The following is a 23,064-nucleotide window of genomic DNA, read 5'->3' on the forward strand; positions in this document are numbered from 1 at the left end:
TGTGCACCTTAAGATGGCTGGACTCTGCTGGTAATTAATGTAATTAAAGTCAATAACTTACCAATAATGTAAAATAAATTCTGAATCAATAATGTAATACCTTTTTATGTCAGGCACAAAGACTTATTACATCATTGGTTGGTTATTACTTCATTAGTCGGTTATTACCTTATTGGCTGGTTATTACATTTTTGACCGGTCTGGCGGCCATAGTGTATAAAAAAATGATTGCTTTATTGGCAGTTATTACATTATTGGCTGCTACAAGCTAGATACTTAACATGACACCAGCGGGGTGGAGAGGAGTCAGAGAAGCTCTCACTTCAGCTCCCAATCACTGTGTGATACAGGCCGCTGTGATTGGCCATCGTGACCCTCCTTTGTCCTCGGCTCCGTTCTCTCTAGGGTGGCCTCTCTCTGTCCCCGGCCAGTGACTTTCCCTTCTTTTTATCTAAGAGCGAGTGGTTTCATAGATCCCCAGGGATGGTTGTTGAAAAGAGAGGGTGTTCCTGTCGTGTGAAATGATGCAGAAGTTCCAGTCGGGCAGTGGGGGTGCACGCCCATGCCACATTTACTCTACTTGTATGTGTGTGCGTTGCTTTTATGGATTTATATCATTAATAAGAAGCTTTTAGATTAATATGTATTCATCAGGTTGCTGTTTGCGCCTCAGTTCTCGGGTATTGAAGATGAGTTTAACGCAACAAAGATCCCTTTTGATGCCAGCTGTGCAAATGCTAAGTGAAGCTCTGTGTTTACGCTGGGCTGATGCCCGTTTGCAGTTTTATCGCTGCTGGTTGTTCGTTTGCATACCTGAGGTACATGTTGGCACAGCCCTAGCGCCATCGACGTTCAGTGGCATTAGTAAGAAATCTGCACCTATCCTTCACTCCCGACAGAGGGCATAAAGTGGTTTCAAAAGATATCCTTTGAAGATCACCTCACTCCTCTTGGTCGCGGGAGGTACCATCTGTATTTCCCACCCAACTCTGACGCATTCTCCCCCCACCCCCCCCCCCCAATTCCATCCTTTCATCTGGAGTCAGTAGACAAGATAAACTATGTAGCGGACGGAATTCAGTGCATGTCGCATGAGCTCAGTCATCACGGAGGGCTTAGTCACGGCAACGGCGCTGTAATTAAATGCAGATAAACTCGCAGACTTTCGCATTCAAGTTTCTGTGGGCAATTCCTTATGCCGTGTGGTGCATCAGAATTAGCAAAGTGAGCATCAGCCCCGATGCCCTCTACCTGCTGGAAACAGTCAATAATTGTTAGTTGTCTCACTTGGCTTAGTCCCCCGTAATCCGCCCTGAAGAGGGCAAGTGCACACAAGCTCCGATGGCAGGTGAGATACGAGCCAGAGAGGTCCCTCACGAATGCCACCCAGCTTCACGACGACGTCATGGTGCTTTGGGCTTGGGTCGCGCCGTTGGAATAGCCACATATCTCGTTAACCATCATATTCTGTGTTTGGGTGATTGCAGCAGCTGACAAAAATCCACTTTGAAGTTTAAGATTTAAACCTCCCCCCAACTGGATGCCAAGGAAATAAATTTAACTGGTTATTCCCTGCCTTGCCCCAATGGCTTTCAGGATTGGCTCAAGACCCCTGCGACCCACAGAAAATGGATGGAAGGACTGATGGATGGATGGATGGATGGATGGTTACTCATGGTAAAATAGGCATCATTAAAAGTGTAGAATTATAATATCTCGTAAAAATTATTTTAAATGGAGCGAAGCAGCTGCACCGCACTGGGCAAACAGCTGGTGTGGAGCATGTTGGTGTCAGGGCATTAATGCTCCACCTTTTTTCGCGATTTAACACATCTCTGTAAACAGAGAGTCAAAGAGGTCGCGGAAAGCACTCAGAGGCAAACAGGGGATTTCTGTGATTAGGGCTGAGGCTGGATTGTATTGCTAGTTAGCTGCGGGACATTTAAGGTGAAACAAACTGGCCTCTGGTGATGTGGGGGAGGGGAGGCTGGTCCCAGGGGAGGCTGGTCACTTTGCTATTCAGCTTCAACTTATGTGTGGATTTCTTACTCAAACACTGTAGAAAGCAGGGATGAGTATATCAAAAATTATTATGCAATATAATGTACTTATATTATACTGTAGGACCTTAGATGGCTCCATAGGGAAGCTGACTGACATATCCCAGCATGTTCTGCACTATTTGTAAATAGCCCTTGTGTACTTGTTGTGTTTCAGACTTTTGTTGTGTGTGCCCTTGCCTGTGTCGTGTGTGAATCGTGTCCAATCCCCACGTGTCTTTAGACATGGCATGAATTACCCACTGTCTGTGTGCCTTACTGTCTGTGCCTTACTGTCTGTGCCTTACTGTCTGCCATCTGGCCTCCCTCTGTTTTCACCGTTATGTACTGCAGCAGTAGTTGAAACTTGTGTTTAGTCTTCGCAAGGACTCCAATATTCACTTCGGTGGTATGTGTGCAGACAATATCAATAATATTTTATATTATTATTAATAAAAAAAACATGAATACAACGCATTGTGCGCATGTGTTAAATATGCGGCTTGACGGGGGGGGGCTATGAACATGTTGGTGTACGCAGACGCGTACGGACACGCGGAGTTTTGCGCTCGTGCAGGGAAGCATGAAACCCTCCTTAAGAAAAAAAATAACGCGTTTCTTAATGATCCACAATTATTATTTTTTTCTTTGAGTGTGTCATTGTGCTGCAGATAACATTCATCCATCCATCGGTCCATCCATCCATACAAACATACCCCCATCTGCCTATTCTGGTCAGGGTCACGGGTAAGAAGAAGCTTGACTGCCGCCCCTGAAGCGGAGCTGAGTCATATTCTCAGTGCATGTCTGTGTTGTTTGGTTTGCTGTCTGTTTGCAGCTGGTATCGCATCTGTGCTGAATCTCGTCGAGAGAGAGAGAGGTGCTGGATTTCCGCCTCCAGCCCGGCACACCTTCCCTTGGGGGAGGGAACCCTAGGGAGACTGGGGGGTGGGTGTTGCTGACCGCTGACACTCGATGTTCGCGCTCTCGAGCCGAGGCAGTGAGACAGTGAGTCACGTCTCCCAAAGAGGGGGGGGGGAGGGTGGTGGAAGTGAAACCTGGAGCAGGCGGCGCTAAAGGGCGCCTAGCCACGTTTTAAAAGACAGGGGCGCGTCTGCGTGATTCGTGACTGTGAGTCGGCTACTGCGTTTGCGGTGACGCGAGGTTAGTGAGGCGCTCGGCCACGGGAATTTTATCTGACGTGATACTGAACCCGGGCGCTTTGTTTGCGCTCTGCCTGAGCGTGTCTGTTTGTGCCCGGAGGCGGGGCAGGGGGCGCGGCTTCAGGTAAGTTACGGCACCAGCAGGACCGCCCAATTATTGCCCACTGACGAGAGCCAAACAGCAAGCAATAAACCTGCTCTAGACTTCATTTAAAATGTTTTTACAGAAAAATAATGTTTCAAATAAATATTTGAATAGTACAACACAGATATCTACAAGGGTGTACAACTGTATAACTGAGCAAACAATTTACTAATTTCCTCCGGGATAATAAAATCTGAATCAGTAATTCTCTGCAGAAATTCACGCAGCATGTTCTGGTGCGTGATACTCCTTGCATTCTAGGGAACATGCTACAAGGAAAATAGCACATTTCAGGAATGTCATCAGCAGCAGGACTATGAAATGATCCAATCCCTGGAATTGCATTTACTGATTAAATTTGGCAGATTTATGGCTAGGGTTAGGGTTAGGGTTAGGGACGTCACGTATGTCTGGTTGTTTGAATCTAGTCTGTTCCAGCCTCGCCTGGCCCAGTTTTGCATGTATACAGAACATTAAGGCTGACTGACCTTCCGTCCTCTTTCATCTTCCACTGACATGAATCTGGGGAGGGTGGGGTCTCCAAGCCCCCGGAAGCCCACTTTGGCCCACATGCCACATGCATGATGTCACTGACAACCCCCTAGTTCCCCCCCCTCCTCCCCACCACCATGTTGTCACTGGCTGTCCTGGATGAACCAGAGCCTCTCTGCCAGGAATTTTGCTCGCAAACAAAAAATAGGACTAATATTCATGTTTGGTCATGTTGGATTTATGAGCAGTTGGGGTTCTGCTGTTTTTGAGTTGATAGCATTAAAATCAGGCAGAACAGTGACTCACTGCATGACACCCCCTGTAATGGACAATCAAGCCTGCTCTGAGGTCTCAGATGAAGTATTGAACACGTAAAATAAATCAATAAACTTGCTCATACTCGAGGTGTAACAATTATTTGACAAGATACGAATTATAACAAGATTTTAATTGATTGGGTCAGCAAAGCTGACAGAACTACCCACCGTGTGCTACCCATGATGCCGTGTGGCTGAGCTGGAGTGATGGTCAATTTCCTCGTCAACAAGCTTCAGCCCCAGATCTGCGTTGATCTTCCATGGAAATTCTGGAGCTCATTTTTTTAAATCATGTTTATTTCAAGCTGAGGCAAACATGGACAGCAGCTCGAACCTCGAAATACGGGACCCTCCGTCCAGCGGTAGTAGCGTATCGCTTTGGTTTACTTAAAATAGAAAATAATTTTGCCATCCCGCCAATGTAGGAGAGTACAGAAGAACAGCGATGATTTTCTGAAATGATTTTCATTCGAGATGACAAACTTTCCTCCGCATGGTTCCTCATGCGCAGCATCTGTTCATGGTACTGGACATTATTGGTTAAAATGAAAAGATAAATGAGGCATTAATGAGCCACTAATGATAAATGAGGTAATGATGAGATAGGAACAGACACATTTTGTTGCTCGCCCTTTGTAGCTGCTGCAGGCTCTTGGTATTTTAGTATGCTGTCAAAACACGTCCAGGACAAGGATCCCTTCTGTACATGACACACTGAGCCTCTTTTTACAGCCCATAAAGATAATGGTTTGGTTGGGCATAACCATGGCAACCGGCACTGTCCAGAGCTGGCTTCTCTTTGTGAGCCCAGCTGAAGGATCTCCTTACAATGTCCCCCCATGTTATGATAGCGCCGGTGACCACCGGGGACTGGACATCCGTTCTGCCAGTTCCCATTTACACTGCATTTGCTAGTTACGCAGCCGCTCATATCGAGATGCCGGGGTACAAAAACGTTAGCTCAGTTAGTCAGATTCAGGCTTAATGTTCACGTTCCTTCAATATGGCGTCTGCCACCTTACTATCTGATCACACGGTAACGCGCATACATTCGAAAGACGTCTATAAGTATGACAGGCGTGTAAAGAAACCCGACTAACATGGGCCTCCTATAGCCAACACTCATCCATTGACAAAAGACAGCAAAATCATACCTGATCAATCCCATAATAATCAGGGCCCACCTGTTTAAATGATGACTGGTGTTATTTTTTTGGGGGGGTTTTTTCAGCTTGAAGAATTCAGATGTACTGTCGCCGTGGGAACGACTAGTATAACTGTCCATACGACTAATATAACTGCCCACAGCCCCCACAGTAAAAAGATGGATGGATGGATGGTACTGACAGAATGTGGTTTATGATCTTCCTGTTGTAAGCCTCCAGATCATGGTGGCTTGTCCTAAATAAGCAGCAGTGGAGGAAGAATGCTTACAATTAGCCAAAAGCTACAACTCGTAAGATGGATTTTGTCACCTAATACTAGAGTCAGGCATAGGTCATCAAGGCTCAGCCACACTTTGCTGATGAGACAAAGTTTTCTCCGACGTTCCGCCGTAAAACAAAGGCCGCTTTTAAATGTGACAGTGCCGTATTCCAGCATTGCGGCATGGGCTTTGCTGAGATGCCGTGTTTTCTAAACCATCTGCCAGCTTATCTGGCCCCGATGCTTGTCTGCTCGTGAGAGCGTGAGGTGCCGGATGAGATGGGAGATTACATTTACCGAAACTCCTGACAGCTGCTTTTCATTCAGGGACCGGACCGCTCTCCCGTTTCTCCTAATGAGGCAAATGCGGGAAATTCATCAAAAAAAAAAACATTAAAAACCATGACCATAAGCCATTTCAACATCGCTGGCTGTTCAAATATATCTTTCTCCGTTCCTCCGGACCGTCAATGACAAGGAGATGAATTTGTACATAAAGTCATTCGGAAGGTTCATTTTATACAGCAATATTGAATTTATTACGTATGTCAACATGTGGTTGTTAATGATTTTCTTCGTCTTTATGGAAAATATTTCTATTTTGCTTTTATAAATATTTCTACTTATGAATTATCTGAGAAAAATAAGTACGCAAAAGTAACAGCGGGACTGTAATTGGAAAATATTCTTATTTCCAGGAAAAGACCTGCACATACATTACAGAGACGGATGTGTGCACTAGTCCGACAGACAGCATTACTTTGAAAACCAAGCACTGCTATTGCTAACTCATTTGCAAATTGTTTTCAAGGAGGACCAAACCACAGAACATCCTGTTTTTTCTTTATCATGCCATTATTCACTGAATGCTAAATTTCAAACGAACCGTATCTTTTAAATCACCTGTAACGATGCAAATCGCTGCAGTGACTTTAAAAGCGCAGGGATTGCTGTGTCCTGGCAGTAATTTGCTGTGTGTTTTCTTCTTAGAAACATACCCTGTTATTACAAATAACCACCAATCAATGACTTCACAAAGAATTCAAACAGCAGTTAATTTGCCCTCAACACTGACGCATTGTGTAGAAACTCAACCAAAGTCACCATGGCAACAAACACTTACATACAGATCCCACACAAACCGGTAAAACTTCTCTCCCCCCCCCCCTTTCTCTCTCCCTCCCTCTCTCTACTCTCAGAGGCACTAAAGTAAAATGTGTCTGCTTACCGTGTAAGAATGGACCCGTTTTGGGACACAACAGGGCGGGGGGCCATAAATGAGCTCTCTTAAACTATTTCTGATGCTTGTTTGAAAGCTGTGAGGTCTACTCGCAAGATCTTGCCCTGACTTGATGTTTACTGTTCAGTTTAGCTTTTCAGCCTCCAGGAAATGACCTAAAGAGGGAAAATAAAGCAGGTCACTGGTGCTAGGTCTGACAGTCCAATTTAATTTACCAAAACTGAAAATTTAGCACATTAACAGTAAAACGCTTGTTTATTTAAATAGATCAATTACAACATTAACTTATCATTATGGAAAACCATAATATACTAACTTCTGAAACATGTAAGGCGGCATTATATTATATAATTCCAACAGAGAAGAATTTCAATGAGGATATGAATTTTTGCAGGCTCGGAGAATATTTTCCGAGGTTTTTGTAAATAAGGCAGGATATCCAGTGGGCCAGATCACCTCTGAGCAGAGACTCTCTCTCTCTCTCTCTCTGTCTCTCTCTCTTTCGCTCTCTCTCTCTCCCCTTAGGCTCTGTTCTGTCAGGGAGGCGCATGAGGAATGGGGCCCAGGGCCTGAGGAAGGCCAGGCGAGACGGTGTTCACAAAACCCCCTGCGGCAGCTTGGCTAGAACCTTTAAGAGGCGGAACCCGGTGTTCCTCGGTCCTGGGTACTTACAGCGGGATGCCATTTGCATAATTAATGAAATGTATTAATAATGCAAACCACCATTCGCTTTCCTGCACAGGCAAGTCGCCATGGGAACGAGTCCTGTGCTGTGGAAAAGCGAGTTCCCTCAAAAAATGGCAGGATATACAGGGAGAGCTGGGGGTGAAGTGTACAGGGCACTGGCAGCGAGCCGAACACCAGGTTTCAGTGTTACTACCCCCCAGTCTGACGCTCACTGTTTACTGTGCTGGAAACAGCAGACAGAGTCACTTGGCTACCACTCATTATTTTTATAGTATTTATAATCACGTATCTCAGAGCCTAGTGACTTGTTCCATGGTAATACAAATAAAATTTAGTGCAGGTGCGGAGAGAGGCCCCGTCCTTCAGAGCCGAAGTGTTTTATTATTCCGCCAAGGTGCAGATGTGACCCTGTGATGACAGTGGCTGATCTGCAGCAGCTGATCTGAGACGTGCTGAAACAGGAGCAAATCCAAACACAAATGTTTCAAAGTGCCAGGAAATACATTGTTATTTTACAGCACTTTCATTGTTGTGTGCTTTAAACTCGTTAATTGGGAAGCACTGAAATACGTGAATAATTATTAATATGCTTAAATGTTTGTCTATTTATTAATTGATTGTCATAATATTTGTCTTATTATTTACAAATCGTTTGGGGGAAAATTATAGCTCTTTGGTACATCTGGAGTCACGCAAACAGCAGGGGGGCCGTATATGAAGTCATCCTGAAAAGACCGAAGTCTTACAATAAGCCAGGTGGACAGAAACATTTTTTCACGTAGACGTGCAACAAATTTTTATTCTCTCCTGTCAGACTTTATTTCACCTTGGAAAACTGGCTTTTTATATCAGAGACTTTCACTTCAGCTCACAGCGAGCGAGGGGCTGCAACACAGACGGTTAGACACAGGACCTAACTGTGATGTTGCCTTTGCGACCAGTAAGGAGGCTGAGGCCACCCTACGAGGCAAGGTAAAGGGGCCCATGTTTCGAGGGGCCCACCTTCTGAGGGGGCTAACTGTTGAGCGGCCTGTCTGTCGGGCCTGGTCTTCTGAAGCGTGCAGACGAAATGCTGCATTTTAGTTACTGCTATCAGTGAGTACAGATATTTATTTTTTAAAAGATACTGTTAATGTGGATGAAATTAATAGTTTTTAACAATGTGTTTAATTAAGTAATGTGTTCCTTACCATTGTGGATGCTGTTTTCACGCACATATCCGGGGTGGGGGGGGGGGTGAGCCACAGATCAGCGACTTCCCGACATGCACTCTGATCTGAGAGCTACCCACCCCCTCCCATTACTTGCGCGCGCACGCACACACACACACACACACACCAAAGTCCCCTAAATGCAATCCAAAGCTGTGATAGGTCCGAAAGACAGACATCTTCAAATTAGTTCCTGGAAGCCCGTTTCCTGCTGCCTCCCTGATTTACAGCGTCTATAGCGTGACCCGTCTGCTCGCTGCCTTCGAGCAGGCAGGACAGTTTAATTATAAACCATGATCCCTGGGCCCTCATATTTATTTCCCAATTTGGGAGATGGAAAACAACCTTTAAAATGTTAAGCAAACTGCACTGAAGGATCCGTGGGTTAAATGGGAGCTTATAGAAAAAGACCGACGGTCCTAAATTAAAATAAGGAATAGGTGTCCCGTACCTGACTCGGACACTGACGGGTGGGCGCTTGGGAATAAGCAAGGCGGCCAGCGTCTTTCTTCGGCTGGTGGGCAGCGCACACAACCACCTCGGCCAGGGGAGAGGACCGTGGAAGTGATCCTAACATTTCATTACTGGGCAAGGAGGCAGGTGATATTGCGGGAAGTTCTTTGCTGCAGTATAAGTTAAGGTTTTATATGCAGCCCCTCACAAAACTGAAACGCGATCCATCCGAATAGATACACAGAGTTCAGGTCGCGTTTCACAAACGAGTCCATGTGACCGACTGGTAGGGAAAAATCTGGAAGTATGCAACTTCGGCTTGGGTTTGCTTCTGTGCTGAATTCTGGTCGTTTATCAGCAGAAATCATTTAGAATGCAAATCTAGACGTATGCTTTATTGTCATCATTTTCCAAGTTAAAATATACAAAGCATTCAAGTTGTTAATTGTTTCAGCGAGTCGGGGTTTAATTACAGATATCATCATTAGACTTGTAATGTTACAACACAAAGATCAGTGTGGCTTGGCGCAAACAGACGGATGCAATATGAACCTATAAGCTGGCGTTAAGGATATCCTATGTACTTGCTAGCTGTTGCAGTCCTCATGAATACACATATATACATAGATACATACACAGGCGGATCCCCCAACTGTCCTTAGACACATTTTTTCTCGTATTCTGCTTATTCAACAGACTTCGCAACGAAAGGCTTATTGACGTCGTTTTTCTGTGGTTTATAGCAGCAGAATAAATTCCCACTACCCAACCTTGCGATGCCTAACCGCAAGTCAAGTTTCCTCCTTTGACCACAAAAAGACGCGTTTTCTTAGCAAGCTCCCCCCTGACAAGCTCCTCCTCTCCACGCTTTGCTCCCTCGCTCTCTTCCTTTTCTCTCCTGTTGATTTCCCCCCGTCTTTCCTTGCATATGTCTAACCTCGCAAATGTGAAAGACTCGTTATATATTTTTTTTAACCTCCAAGAGCACCATTTTACGAAAGGAAGAAACATCCCCATTGGAAAAGAACGCCCAATGTATCCCTTTCTGGACTGTTGGACAGAATAAATCAATTATGATTTATAAAACTATATGACTCCCACCCGTCAGTCATATTTGTACTTGCCATTCAGATATAATATCGAAGCTCCCTGATTGTACTAGTTTCTAGTTTTGCATCGCCCTGTCTTATTTAACAGCCTATTCCCGCTGTTACGCCTATACAGTGATGCATCAAGTCCAACAAATAGAATGACGACTATGTATGTGTTGTATTGACCGTTTTGTAAGTGTTTGATTAATTTACTGTAATTCAAATAATAGAAAGAAGAGAAACATGCATCTGTGAGTATGTGGGCATACCCCAACGTCCATGTCGTGTAGTGAATGTAAAGAAAGTTTTCAAGGTGAGCTTTTCCGTATATTGCAGCTAACTGATTATCATTATAAGCAGCCGAATATATTGCTGCTTTAAGACTTTTATTAACGGGAACGAGGGGGCGTCATTTAATGTTATACTGAGCGCATCACATACTTTAAAAGCGGCGGCCTTGTCTCTCGTTTAATTCACGCCAGTGTGTTGTGACTTGTGATTAACACGAGGGTATCTATGTAAGGTTGTGGTACAGCAGCCGGGAACCGACATGTCGGCTTCAGCAGATTGCTGGGATTTCCAAGTCTGATCACACTTCAAGGTGCTTAAATGAATTCATTTAATGCAATTTAGCCGCTCCGTTTCACGAGCAGGCGGCAATTAAATGCAAATTGGAAAACAGAATTTAACAGAGCCTCACAGCCATCGGAAACATATTTAATAATTGTAATGTAATTAAATGGATTTTAATATACGAAGAACTGCGTCATCGGGGAGGCAAGTGGGGGGGGGGGGAGCTTAGGACGATTCGTGGGGCCGTTGAGTGACAAGGGCCTTAAAAAAATTTGGAACATAATTGGATTCGTCGGGATTAGGGGAACAATATAATATAGGCCTACTTTCATGTGGTCCGAAGTCTCTGGCGGCATTCTTATGCTTTATCGTAGCACGGTAGCTTAGTGTGCAGAGGCTGACATCCCCTGGCTGTGGACTTGAATCAATGCCGTCTGTGAGGACCGTGCAACTGCGTTCTTTACCTGGAGCTGGTCTCCCATTCGTTATGTCATCTGATTTAGGTACCTAGATTGGACATTTACGCTACAACAGTTATGAATATCTACCCATTCAATCCATCCTTCTGAACCTTGGAGTCTTTGGATGGCAAACATATCATGGATGGATAAAAAATGCTATATTGAATAGGAAAATATCTGCAAAAGTTGAAGGTAGCTTACTATATTTGGCTGCACTAATGGTTAGTTTTATTTCTCAGTGAAAAAGGTTTTCTTGTAGAATTTCCGGCTGAATTGACTGTTGTAAAACTGACACCAGGAAACATTTTAAACGTAAAGCAGAGAATGGAAGTAATTTCTCAATGAACGTAGTGCTTATTAAAATTAACATGCCCATTATTTGTCAAAGCACTTTGATTTAGAAGAGAAAAGTCATGCATCCCGAATATTGATTTCCCTAAAAGGAAATAGGGAGAAGCTCTTTTAAGAAACCTCGTGAGGTCAAAGATCTGCCAAGCGACGACTACACAGCTGTTACCTTCTAACCCTCACATCTCGCCCTCAGTCTCTCTACGCAGAACCAATTCAATAATTGAAATTTCCAGCTCCTTTGTGACTCTACCTAGGAATAGGCTTTTGTTTTCTTTCAAAAAATAAAAAGACAATTGTTTTGTTATGCGACTGCTATTGTTTCCCTGCAGAACATAATTTGGAAACAATGAACAACCGGAAACAATGAACAATCGGAAACAATCCATCATGTTTCCAGACTGCTGTTGATTGTCAGTGTAGGGTGTTTTTTTTTTTTATCTATTCAATTTTAATTTTGTATCCAGCCGACTTATAAACCCTTGTGAGATGTTTAACAGATTTTAGAAACCAGAGAAGACTCCTAAAATTGTGTATTTCTCATCACCACGGAGATGTAAGTTACATGACCACAAAAGTTTTGAGATGATTTTTGTAACATTTTTGTGCAATGCCAATGTGGTTTCACATTTTCAAAGAATTCAGTCATTTTTAAAGCTATCTACGGACAAGAGTGATTTGCCGGCAATTTTCGTAGCGTCCAGTTTGGCAGTGGTGTGGAAACCTTCATTGCATAATTGACCACAGAGACAAGTGGACTAATGCCTGAGGCACTTACAACAGGGATAATGATTTGTTTGTTTATCCAGCTGTAGGTTGATAATTTGTTAGTTTACTCAATTGTGCAAGGATCAACAACTCTCTGCAAAGAATACTAATGATGGATTGATTGGGAATCCATTGGACTTATAGAAGGAAATGGTATCCATATCTGAACATAGTTACAAATCAAATCAAAGTTTATAGAGCACTATTAAACAACCAAGGCTGACCAAAGTGCCGTACAGATTTGCATCAATAAAAGAAAGGAAGAGGGTATATAATACAAAACATAGAACAAAGAATAACAGACACAGAGATGTACACATGTATGTCTAATATAAAGTAGTGATTTACACTATGTCTAGTGAGTATTGCATTTATGTCAGTATAGACACCAGTTTCAGACTGTAGACAAACTCAAAAGAGAGCAGCGTATAGCAGGGAAATGATGCAATAAAAGGAAAAGTGCACAAGATCTTTTCTTTATCAATCAATCAGTTTATTTCACTTGGTCAATTTTTTTTCCAAATATCATCATTAAGCCACAAACACAAACTGTTTCATTACATACGTGAAAAGGGGAGCAGGAAGAAGAAGAATCATCACGTTTTTGGTAATGAATCGGGTTCAGATAGTCCCTCTCCCTAAGCAAATTGAATTGTGACGTCAGTCTGCACAAGGCCGTCAGAATAAGTGTTGTGGCTCGGACAGGCTCGGAGACACGCTCAAGCGGCGTCGAGAGATTCTCCCAGCCACGGCAGCCTCACCCCCCTTTGTCACATCAGGTCAGCGTGATGGAAAACTCCACAAGCAAAGCCAGTGAGCAGCGTGCCACTATGCAGAGGCGAGGAGCGAAAACAGCAGCCTTTTGTCACAGGGGTTAACTGTGTATCTTTTACACACCATTTTTTAACAATACCAAGTGGTCGGTTACAATAATTTGGTCTATTAAAGTACCTTTTGCTTTGCCCGAATACTTTCTTAAAAAAACAAACAAGAATTTGTTTGAATTGTCAATTTGCCGACAATAAAACCAAGGTGAGAAACAGGCATCTGTCTGTAATGGAGCATGTGCTTATAATCCTTTGTCAGTGGGACGCTGATGAAGTTCCTCGTTCACTAGGTCCAGTCAACATGCAAGAGACCTATCAGAGCAGCAGGTGAAACCAGGCCAAAAATGCACATTTTAAATTTTATGTCCTGATTAAGACATTTTGAAAGAGAGTTTGACTAGCGATGTTTACATTTTAGTGGTAGATTACAAATTTCTTCTATAAAGGCATTTTATACAATGATGTGTGTTTAGCAAGCAAAAAAAGACCTTTTTTGTTAAAGCTTTAAAAGTTAAAAGCACTACAAGTTTTTACTGAAAATGTGTTTCATATGTTTACATTTTTGCAACAATTTCCTGACGCTTTTTATTTCAAATGTCAACCAAACAATTTCCTTTGCAGTAAATATAATAATAATATCATCCAAATGTATTGAACATAAAAATATTATTCATTTTATATCGATTTGCCTGTAACTGTACTGGATAACCAGCTGGAGGAAAATTCCACAGATTTAGATACAAAAGTTCAGCCAAATGCAAAAGTATCGATGTCATTTTTATTAATCATTTGAAACAATATCATGTTTTTTTAAAAATCGCAATCGAATAAAGAATTATCATCATTATTAATGTTCTACACACAAAAGTAAATTACAACACAAGAAGAAATCTGCCACACTTAAATAATTATAAATATAATTAGATGATAACAATGTGTTTTGGAACGTTTGAGAAGTAACATTTCATGGTATCTTAGCTGGAACAATGACAAGCACATTTCACATACAAAACCCGAAAGAGATTCTCATAGACAAAAGAAATTAAGAGTATACTTAGGAAAGCAAGTCAATCGCAAACTTCTTCAGAAGCTGCAGAAATCAATTTCCAGCACAAGAAAAAAAACACGCGTAACAAAAATCAATAAATACATAAGTAAACACTGCAGTAAGAGAGTGTAAAGGATTTAATGTAACACATTTTCAGCTGTATGAAAAAGAAGGATAGAACTAAAAAATGAACTGAAACACCAGGAGCACAGGCAGATAGATAGCCGGTAATTTAAAAACCGAAGAAGAAAAAAAAATCCGAAAAAGAAAAACTGATCACAGGATTAGATGGAGGCTGAGGCTCAGTTTCCAAGGAGAACAAGAACTTTCAACATTTGCTTAATCCTCTAGTAATGGAGGCTTTCAGGGCGCTACAGCCCGAAAAATACACCGGCCCCTTCAGCAAGGATCCATTTGCATAACATTAGGGGCTTTTGCACAAAGTGCATTATGTTCTTATTGGTTTAGTTTCTCACCAGGTCTCGTGTAGCTTTGGTATCAAACACAGAAGAAAGCGCCCAGACGCCGAAGTGCTTGTTGGTTTTCTCCGCTTTATGGAACGGTCATCCCCTCCCGGGCCGGTGGAGCGACGCCGTTTCTACGGCGCGTCGCTTCTTTTGATGCGCACACTTCACAATGTATGTCGCGTTAAGGATTTATAACCTTTTTTATATATATATATATATATATATATATATATATATATATATATATATATATATATATATATATATATAGATATATATATATATATATATATGAAATCACTTCTAAATATTCACGGGATGGCCTGTGCGCTGTTATCTGCCTTAGACGTTTAATGTTTATATGCAAAACACATCTATGTTTTATTTGTTTTAAAATATAGTTATTATATATATGTACTTAATTGTCTAATAAATACATTTTAATATTACAGTAAGCTAATTTTTGGTGCAATTTACCTACTACAACAACACGACACTTATCTGAAGTTCACCTAGTGAAATCACACGCAATCAATATTAAAGCATTATTTCTTGTGGCTAAATCATGATAAATCCGATGGACTTTCCAATTTTAACAACAAAAAAAACATCGAGTGTAAAGTTAAAACGACGCTAAAGATGCGCGGCAGTGAAGCGGTGTTTCCTGTCTGGCAGTGCACCTGTGCTTCTACTCCGGCCCCATTCTCCTCGCGCATTCCTCGCTTGCAGTTTTTCTCTTCTTTTTTTTTGAAAATCACCGTTTTTCTCTCCCACTTCAAAGACCTTTCTGTGCACAGTGGGGGGCATCAAAGCACCAGTCCTCAGAATTAGAAAAGAAAAGGCAGATCTTTAATGCTTCAGCTCTCAAACTGGCACCGCTGGTCTGAAAGTACAATTTGCTCAGCTCAATTTTTCACAAACTGGACCTGGTGATTTCATAAAAATATGTAACTTGAAACGCAGTGGGGACCATTTTGTTTTCCGCGCAGGAACAAAGAATGGTTTGTTTGGGATTTTGAATTGATTTCCTCCTGGGACATTTCTTCTATAAGAGAGGGAAAATTCAGTCAGTTTCAGGTAAGTTGGAAGGATGCTTATGAATTCTTAGATAAATATAAAATTTAACCCTCTAGTAGGATCAGCTGATGAGGTTCATTGTATTGTTGTTTCACAGTCTTCCATTCTGAGGTTGAATGCTAATCATATTATTTGCTGTTCAGAGAGGCATTGTCTACCACTGAAAATATCACTAAGGCTGTAGATATATTTTTTTCCTGTAGCTGGTAGAAACAGGTATAAACCTCTTGCTATATTTAAGCACACATTTGCTACAATGAAGCAGGAATTTGTACATTGTGTAAGGGAGGAAAATCTTGTGGAGAAGATTAATATTGCATGACTCTTTCCTCCTCTTCAGTTTGATGTCGTTGTTTAAATGAGGCACGCGATCCGTACTGAGGCAACCGGTGACGTAGCCAGCAGTACCTGCTTAAGCGTTTGCAGCCTGTTCGAAATATAGTGGAGACAATCAGGGAATTCCGATAGGATGAGTTAAAAGTACACAGGAAGGTGAGGGAAGGCAACGCACACACGTAACTATGAACTGCAGAGTTCATTTTCAAAGGAAAGCTAACGGTGTGTCTCTAATTACTGGATGACGTTAGCAACATGTAAGGCCACTGTCCCCTTTCGCAGTGACTACAAGCAGCCTCTCCAGGCCGCAGCACTAACTGGGCCGCTGTTGGGGTGTCCTGGCGCTGTCTGGTGGCAGGTCATTCTCATTTTCAAAGAGCTCTTTATGGCTTAAAACCAGCGTTGAAGTTTTGACACTGGGAGGTGGGTTTTACAGGACACCACAAGCAAGCCTGGTACATCCTGACACCCTGAGCCAAAACCCGGGATCTGTACATTCTGATGTACTGACCGCGGGGTTTAATGGCTCTAAAATGTGCACCTTGCATTTGCCATTTTCAGATTTTAACTTAGAGACGGCTTGAGTCGCTCCTGTGGAGCAGCATAACTACATCATCAGCTGCACACGGGCTGCTGATGTCGTCCACAGCCGACAAACCTGAGCACGAGGGAGCGACGTCAGTAACAAGGCATTCCCTGGATGGTGAAGCCAGGTGCTGCCTAAGTGCGCTGCAGAGTAGCATGCAGGCTTGCCGGTTCGGGTAGCAGGAAAGGACCCTGCAGCTAAATGCTGAGCCAAATAAAACTGTCAGTGTCTCCAGTAACGTACCCTGTGCTGCAAATGGATATGAATGCAAGTTGCTTAGCAGGAAAAAAAAGTGTTAGATCTGCAACAAAATGACGGCGCAGTGAACCTTGAGGAAGTGAGTTAGTCCACATATACAGAACATACATACACACAGCATACACATATATAGAGAATATATGAACATATACTACATACATATACAAACATACTATATACGCAAATACAAAATATTCACACACACTGTATATATATATATATATATATATATATATAGAGAGAGAGAGAGAGAGAGAGAGAGAGAGAGAACATATATGCACATACTGTATAGGGTTGGGGCGTAACTATTTACACATGCATACTGTACACATATATACAGAATATATACACATACATACTGCATATATATGGAGAATATTTACACATGCATACTGTACACAAATATACAGAATATATACACATACATACTGCATATATATGCAGAATATTTACACATGCATACTGTACACATATATACAGAATATATACACATATATACAGAATATATACACATACATACTGCATATATATGCAGAATATTTACACATGCATAATGTACACATATATACAGAATATATACACATACATACTGCATATATATGCAGAACATTTACACATGCATACTGTACATATATATACAGAATATATACACATACATACTGCATATATATGCAGAACATTTACACATGCATACTGTACACATATATACAGAATATATACACATACATACTGCATATATATACAGAACATTTACAGACACAACTGTAAAAAATGGCATATGCTTCACACTTGAACAACATTATTAAAATGACTGCAAGAAATAAGGCAGTTATTTCCATCCATCAACTAGTTGTTTATCCTGCTCAGGGGCACGTGGGGGGGGGGGGGGGGAGGTGAGGGGGGTGGGCGGTGGGATGGTACAAGGCCGGGGTGTGACCTGGCTGGGATGCCAGTCTTTCACAGGGCACATACCCAGTCATACAGTACAAGCAATTTAGAGATTTTAATTAGCTGGACTGCAAGGGCAAACACTTTTTATAGAAATAGATACAAACACACACTGGTAATATTCTAGCAAGATATATAATAATACAACTATTTCACAAACATATATTTAAGCAATTGTTTTTTAGTACATACACCCACTAATTATATGTACTGTATTGCTTGTTGTAGTTATGAGAATATATACACCAAAATTTGGATTATCTGTCAATATATTGTACAGTGTCAGCTGTGTTTACAGATAGCAGTCTACCGTTAATTAATACTCACGTGTCTTGGGCCTTAAAAATGTGAAAAGCGAAACACCTCAAACATGCAGATTTCTCCAAGGACATTCCTCAGCCTTGTATGCAGTGATACTGAAATTAAATTATCACTAAGCACCAAACAAGCACAGACTGGGTTATAATTTTTCAAAAGTAGTTTTAACGTTTATCTTTCCCATCATTCCTCTTTTGAACTTCGCATTGTAGCTACTGCATAACCGTGCAAAAAATGGATCAATATATTTAATCAGTTAATTGACCCCAGTTTTTTTTATCATATTCACTGACATTTCAACAACAAACCTGCTAAATGAGAATGCAGCTGTTTTGTAAGCAAGACAGTGAAAGTGCTTAACTAGACAAATGACAAAAGAAACCGCAGAACACGATATGCGGTCCACTCCTGACTCTATGTCAGTAATGTTGCTCCTGTACTAGCAGGGAAATGATGAATAGAAAACAAAGAAACGAAAATTTAAAGGAAACGAACCCACAAGAAATGTGAGTTTTCCTTTTCCCTCGGATCGGACCCGAGTTGGGGGCTGTGAGGCAGATCTACGGTTTGGGGGAGGGAACAGGCTCCCTGGACGGCCGGATGAAAGCGGACAGCAGGCCAAGCGCAGGCTCTCTACGCTATCGATCGACACAGCGCCAGGCGGAGACACACAAGCCTGTAAATTATTTATTCACCTGTCTACACAACATTATGGCTGCAAATGAAGCGAGCAGATTTCGCAGACTCACACGAGCGAGCTTATGCTACCTCTCAACGTTTGCTTATGACGCGACTTCTACTGTGCCTGTATATTTAATTTTTTATAAAATTCTAATTGCCGTTGTTTTTCAGGCACTGCAATCACGATCCCAAACGGGAAACGAATAACGAGGCGTATCAAAAGACTAGGACTGATAACGCTAACGAATAACAGACATGCTGGATGGTGGTGAACGAAGTAACAATAATTAAATATCCAACAGAATGTTCTAAATTCGTGCAAGCATGAATTACCTGTAAAACATAGCCTACTCTTGTCCGCAATAGACTATATTTTGACGTGAGTCCATGCAGTAATAGCTTATGTTTAATTCCATACAAAGAAATTACTCAATAGATACCCAATAAATGGATTTTGAGGCTACATTAAGTAGGAATTTGGGGGGTTGGTGAGACACCTATAGCTCTTTCCAGTTGACGACCATAGACCAGTTCAGTAAGCAGACACATGTGGTATCAGTGGCACCCGCAGCTAACTTTGGTTTTGTTGTATCTGATATCTCGCTTTTCTTTTCAATTTGCATATTGAGTTCCTGAGATGAAACTATTTAATGAACACAGAAGCCAGAGGTTAACTTACATTTTCTTGTTCTGGTGGAGATGGCTGACATTGTGCCATTTTCCCATCACCATCCAAGGCTTGATTTATTTTATTTTTTGTTATGAAAAAGCTCCTCTTCTGTGACCCAATGAGAAGGTTCAGTTGGTTACACACTATACTCGAGACAAGAACTAACCTCACACGAGTCAAAGTGCTTGCAAATAAGCTTCTTCTCATCCAGCATAGCGGTTTAACACTGTTCGTATCCTTAAGACACGAAAGGAAACAACGTCAGCTTTAAGCATTTGCCTCTGAGATAAAAGCTCTGATATTACCCTCATCTACGGGAACCTTTAACCCCACAGTACATTTCAATAAAAAGAAAAATCACAATGTAGCGCCTCATCCGAACAACCTGATTACAGGATGCATATATGCACAAAAGCCCTATTATTTCGGTTGGGCCATACACTTAAATGCCCAGAGATTACTGGTATTACAGCAACCAAGGGGTCAATTGATTAATATAATCTATGCTAATTACTCAGGTACACAAGAGTAGTAATTGTTTTTTATAATAGTAATTAAATGGGACAGATACCGACACGTCTTGGAAGACGCGGTGCTGGTCGGCTGTCATTTTGTTAACCTAGTTTAAGGTTTATAAGTTGAGCGTTTGAGCGTCATCACAAGTCATCTCATGTCAAGACTCGAAATAAAAGTTGTATCAGTTTAGTTATTCAATATGCCCCAATTAGTAAAATACGCAGCTGGATATAGTTACTACGCCGGTCAGAGATTTATGGATTCAGCACAGAAGAGCATTGTACTTATGATATATATCTAAAAGTGCTGTTCAGCAGGTTTGACCTTTTATTCAATATTTTATCTCTGTTTTAATGAAAATATTCGTCTCAAACAGCAACGCTGGTGTTTTGAGGAAATCCCTTCAATGGCATCAATTAGTTGCTGCAGTTTCCCTTTATAATAGAAACTATTGATACGGTAAAACTTGCAGGGAGATTTTTTTTAACAACATCCAGCGACTACAGTTAGTCGTAGCATCACCGGGGCCCCTTTGGGAGGAAAGAGGTTGTGTGGGGAAAACGGCAGCGAAAATGAGCGACAGAACAACCCTTAGTCTAAGCTACACAGCCGCCGCCGAGCACTTAAGCGCAAAATTAAATCTAATTTAGAGTCGATAAAACGAGACGTGATTACTGCGCAATCTATAATGCATCCCCCCTTTTTCCTTACGCAAGGCAGGATTGTGGAAACAGGTTGAGCATAAAGAGCCGCGTAAAAGTCATTCAGTTTCGGGAGACTCTTAAAATCAGCCCCGACATATTCTGTCAGAAGGAAAATGATGGAAGGAAGAGAGGAGTCTGACTTTTTCTATCCAATTATCGTTTCATGTAACTGGCAGAAATTCCCAACTCTCTACACTGGGTAGGCAATTAAAGTTTTTCTACAAGTGAGGTTTAATCAGCGGTGTAATTGGGTCCCCCCCCCCCCCGCTGCGCGGGCGGCTGGGTACAGAAACGAGGTACAAAGAAGCGCCAGTCGAGCCGAGCCGAGCTGAGCCGAGGCTGAGAGTTAATGAGTCACAGGGACGCGCATGCATGTGTGCACACACACACTCAAGCAAAAGTGAGAAAAATAAACTATTAAAAAAACGGCCTCCGATGAGCCAAGCGTTTCTGCTCCTAACTTGAAAGATGCCTGAATTGGGGAGGGGCGGGGGGTGATGGTGAAATGCGGGAATTTATAGTTCAGAGAGGCAACCAGAAGGTGTTTTTAAATTCAAAACAGCCAAAGACTGACAGGGATAACTCAGACTGCCAGCTCACCGGAGCTCATTGACAAACATTTACTGTTCTGCAATCCTCCAGACCTGCCCCTCGGGGGGCCACCTCCAGTAAGCGCCCCCCTCGCCCCCCCCCCCCCCCCCCCGGCTACGGTGACAGCCGGCAAAATCAGCATACCCTCCAGTGAAAGCACTCTCCGGTCTGGGGGCATGTGCGGATGATCCGTGACAGCTCTCCGTCAGCGCATCTGCAGCTCGGTTATAATTTAACCATTCATTTTATTAAACATAAACACCACGACCGCTTCGCTTTTATGAACCGAACAGCCGAATGTTGAATACCGGAGACAGCGAAGCAATATTTGCTCGTCGCTGATCTGCGTTTCTGCAGTTGTTTGGATGGACAGAACAATCCTCCAACATGAAGACTACACCAAGTATTCCGCTGACAGTTGCTCAGAAACTAGACCAAGTAAATCTAATACTAATTAGTATAAAGACGGTCTTATTTATGAAATTGTTTCTCTTCCTTACTATCAACCCCAAAAACCAATATTTTATATCGAAGTGCTGGAAGTGTGGCGTTTTTTTTTGTTTGTTTTTGCTTTGTATTTTTAAAAAGACTCATTACACTATACACCACTTCTGTTTACTGTATATAGTGCATACAACGTCCTCTCCTGTGCATAAACCCATAGAATCCCTGTTGATTGCGGAGATGGAAAGTACAGCATGTCTGCACAACAATATAATCCAGGAACCAAATAGTGTTTTTTAAATATACGAAAGCATCAGCGTTCTGATGTCAGGGTAACTCCAGATAGAAGGTCAGGTTTTTCCGCTGAAAAACTGCGTCTTTAAGCCCGAACCATATTTTGGCATTAGGAGTGTTGTCGCTACCGGAAATCAAAATACCAAAATGCCAATTTTGTCACTCCGCTTATATGTGTTCATTTGCATCGATTTGCTTTGCAGCAATTCTGCATTTCTTTGTTACACGTGCGAACAAATGTATATTGTGAAATTGCCGCCTGCGAACGTTACATCTTTAATGTTACTCATAAATTTCCTCTGAAATTTTTGTTTTTTACATATTAATGAATATAGGGTCGTCTGAATGATTGTGTTGTATTACTGCCCTTATATTGCTTTGTAAAATTGTATTCAATAATTTAAATAATACTTCATCATATTTAATTAAATGACCTGTAGCATGACTGTTTAGTTCTCAAAATTCAGTAGATAATGAAATAAAGTAATGAACATAATTTATGAGTATATGACCCTAAATATGGGCCTAGTTAAGCAGGAGGGACAGACGTGATGGTCTTTTTGGGGAGAAAGTGTTTTTACACAGCTCGTTTTTCTCCTGATCGCTTTTTTCCGTGAATTTGCGTCGGGGCCCTTGAACTCTTTTCATGTTGGTCACCAATGCATGTCTAATGGCTCCTGCTGAGGGACGCGGCCCGGTCCAGTCGCCTTGAGCTTAAAGCGGATTGTTGGGGGATAAAGGCGAAGAAAGTGGGCTTAAAATACCGGCGCGGGCCCCTGAAACACACACACACACACACACACACACACACACACACACACACACACACACACACACACACACACACACACATCTGCTGCTTTTTTTTTTTTTTTTGTTAATTTTT

The 23,064-nt window shown here is 42.0% G+C and overlaps 1 long non-coding RNA gene across 1 annotated transcript; it reads right to left on the reverse strand.

Moving 5' to 3' along the window:
- Positions 1 to 5,479: 5,479 nt before the first annotated feature.
- On the reverse strand, positions 5,480 to 7,237 carry LOC125749155 (uncharacterized). The gene is made up of 4 exons (XR_007399791.1): positions 7,138 to 7,237; positions 6,810 to 6,976; positions 5,879 to 5,933; positions 5,480 to 5,557 (listed from the first exon to the last, which is right to left on the reverse strand). It is a non-coding gene; the product is annotated as an uncharacterized LOC125749155 (long non-coding RNA).
- Positions 7,238 to 23,064: the final 15,827 nt, after the last annotated feature.

The sequence above is a fragment of the Brienomyrus brachyistius genome, chromosome 9, assembly GCF_023856365.1.
Source record: "Brienomyrus brachyistius isolate T26 chromosome 9, BBRACH_0.4, whole genome shotgun sequence".
NCBI lineage: Eukaryota > Metazoa > Chordata > Actinopteri > Osteoglossiformes > Mormyridae > Brienomyrus > Brienomyrus brachyistius.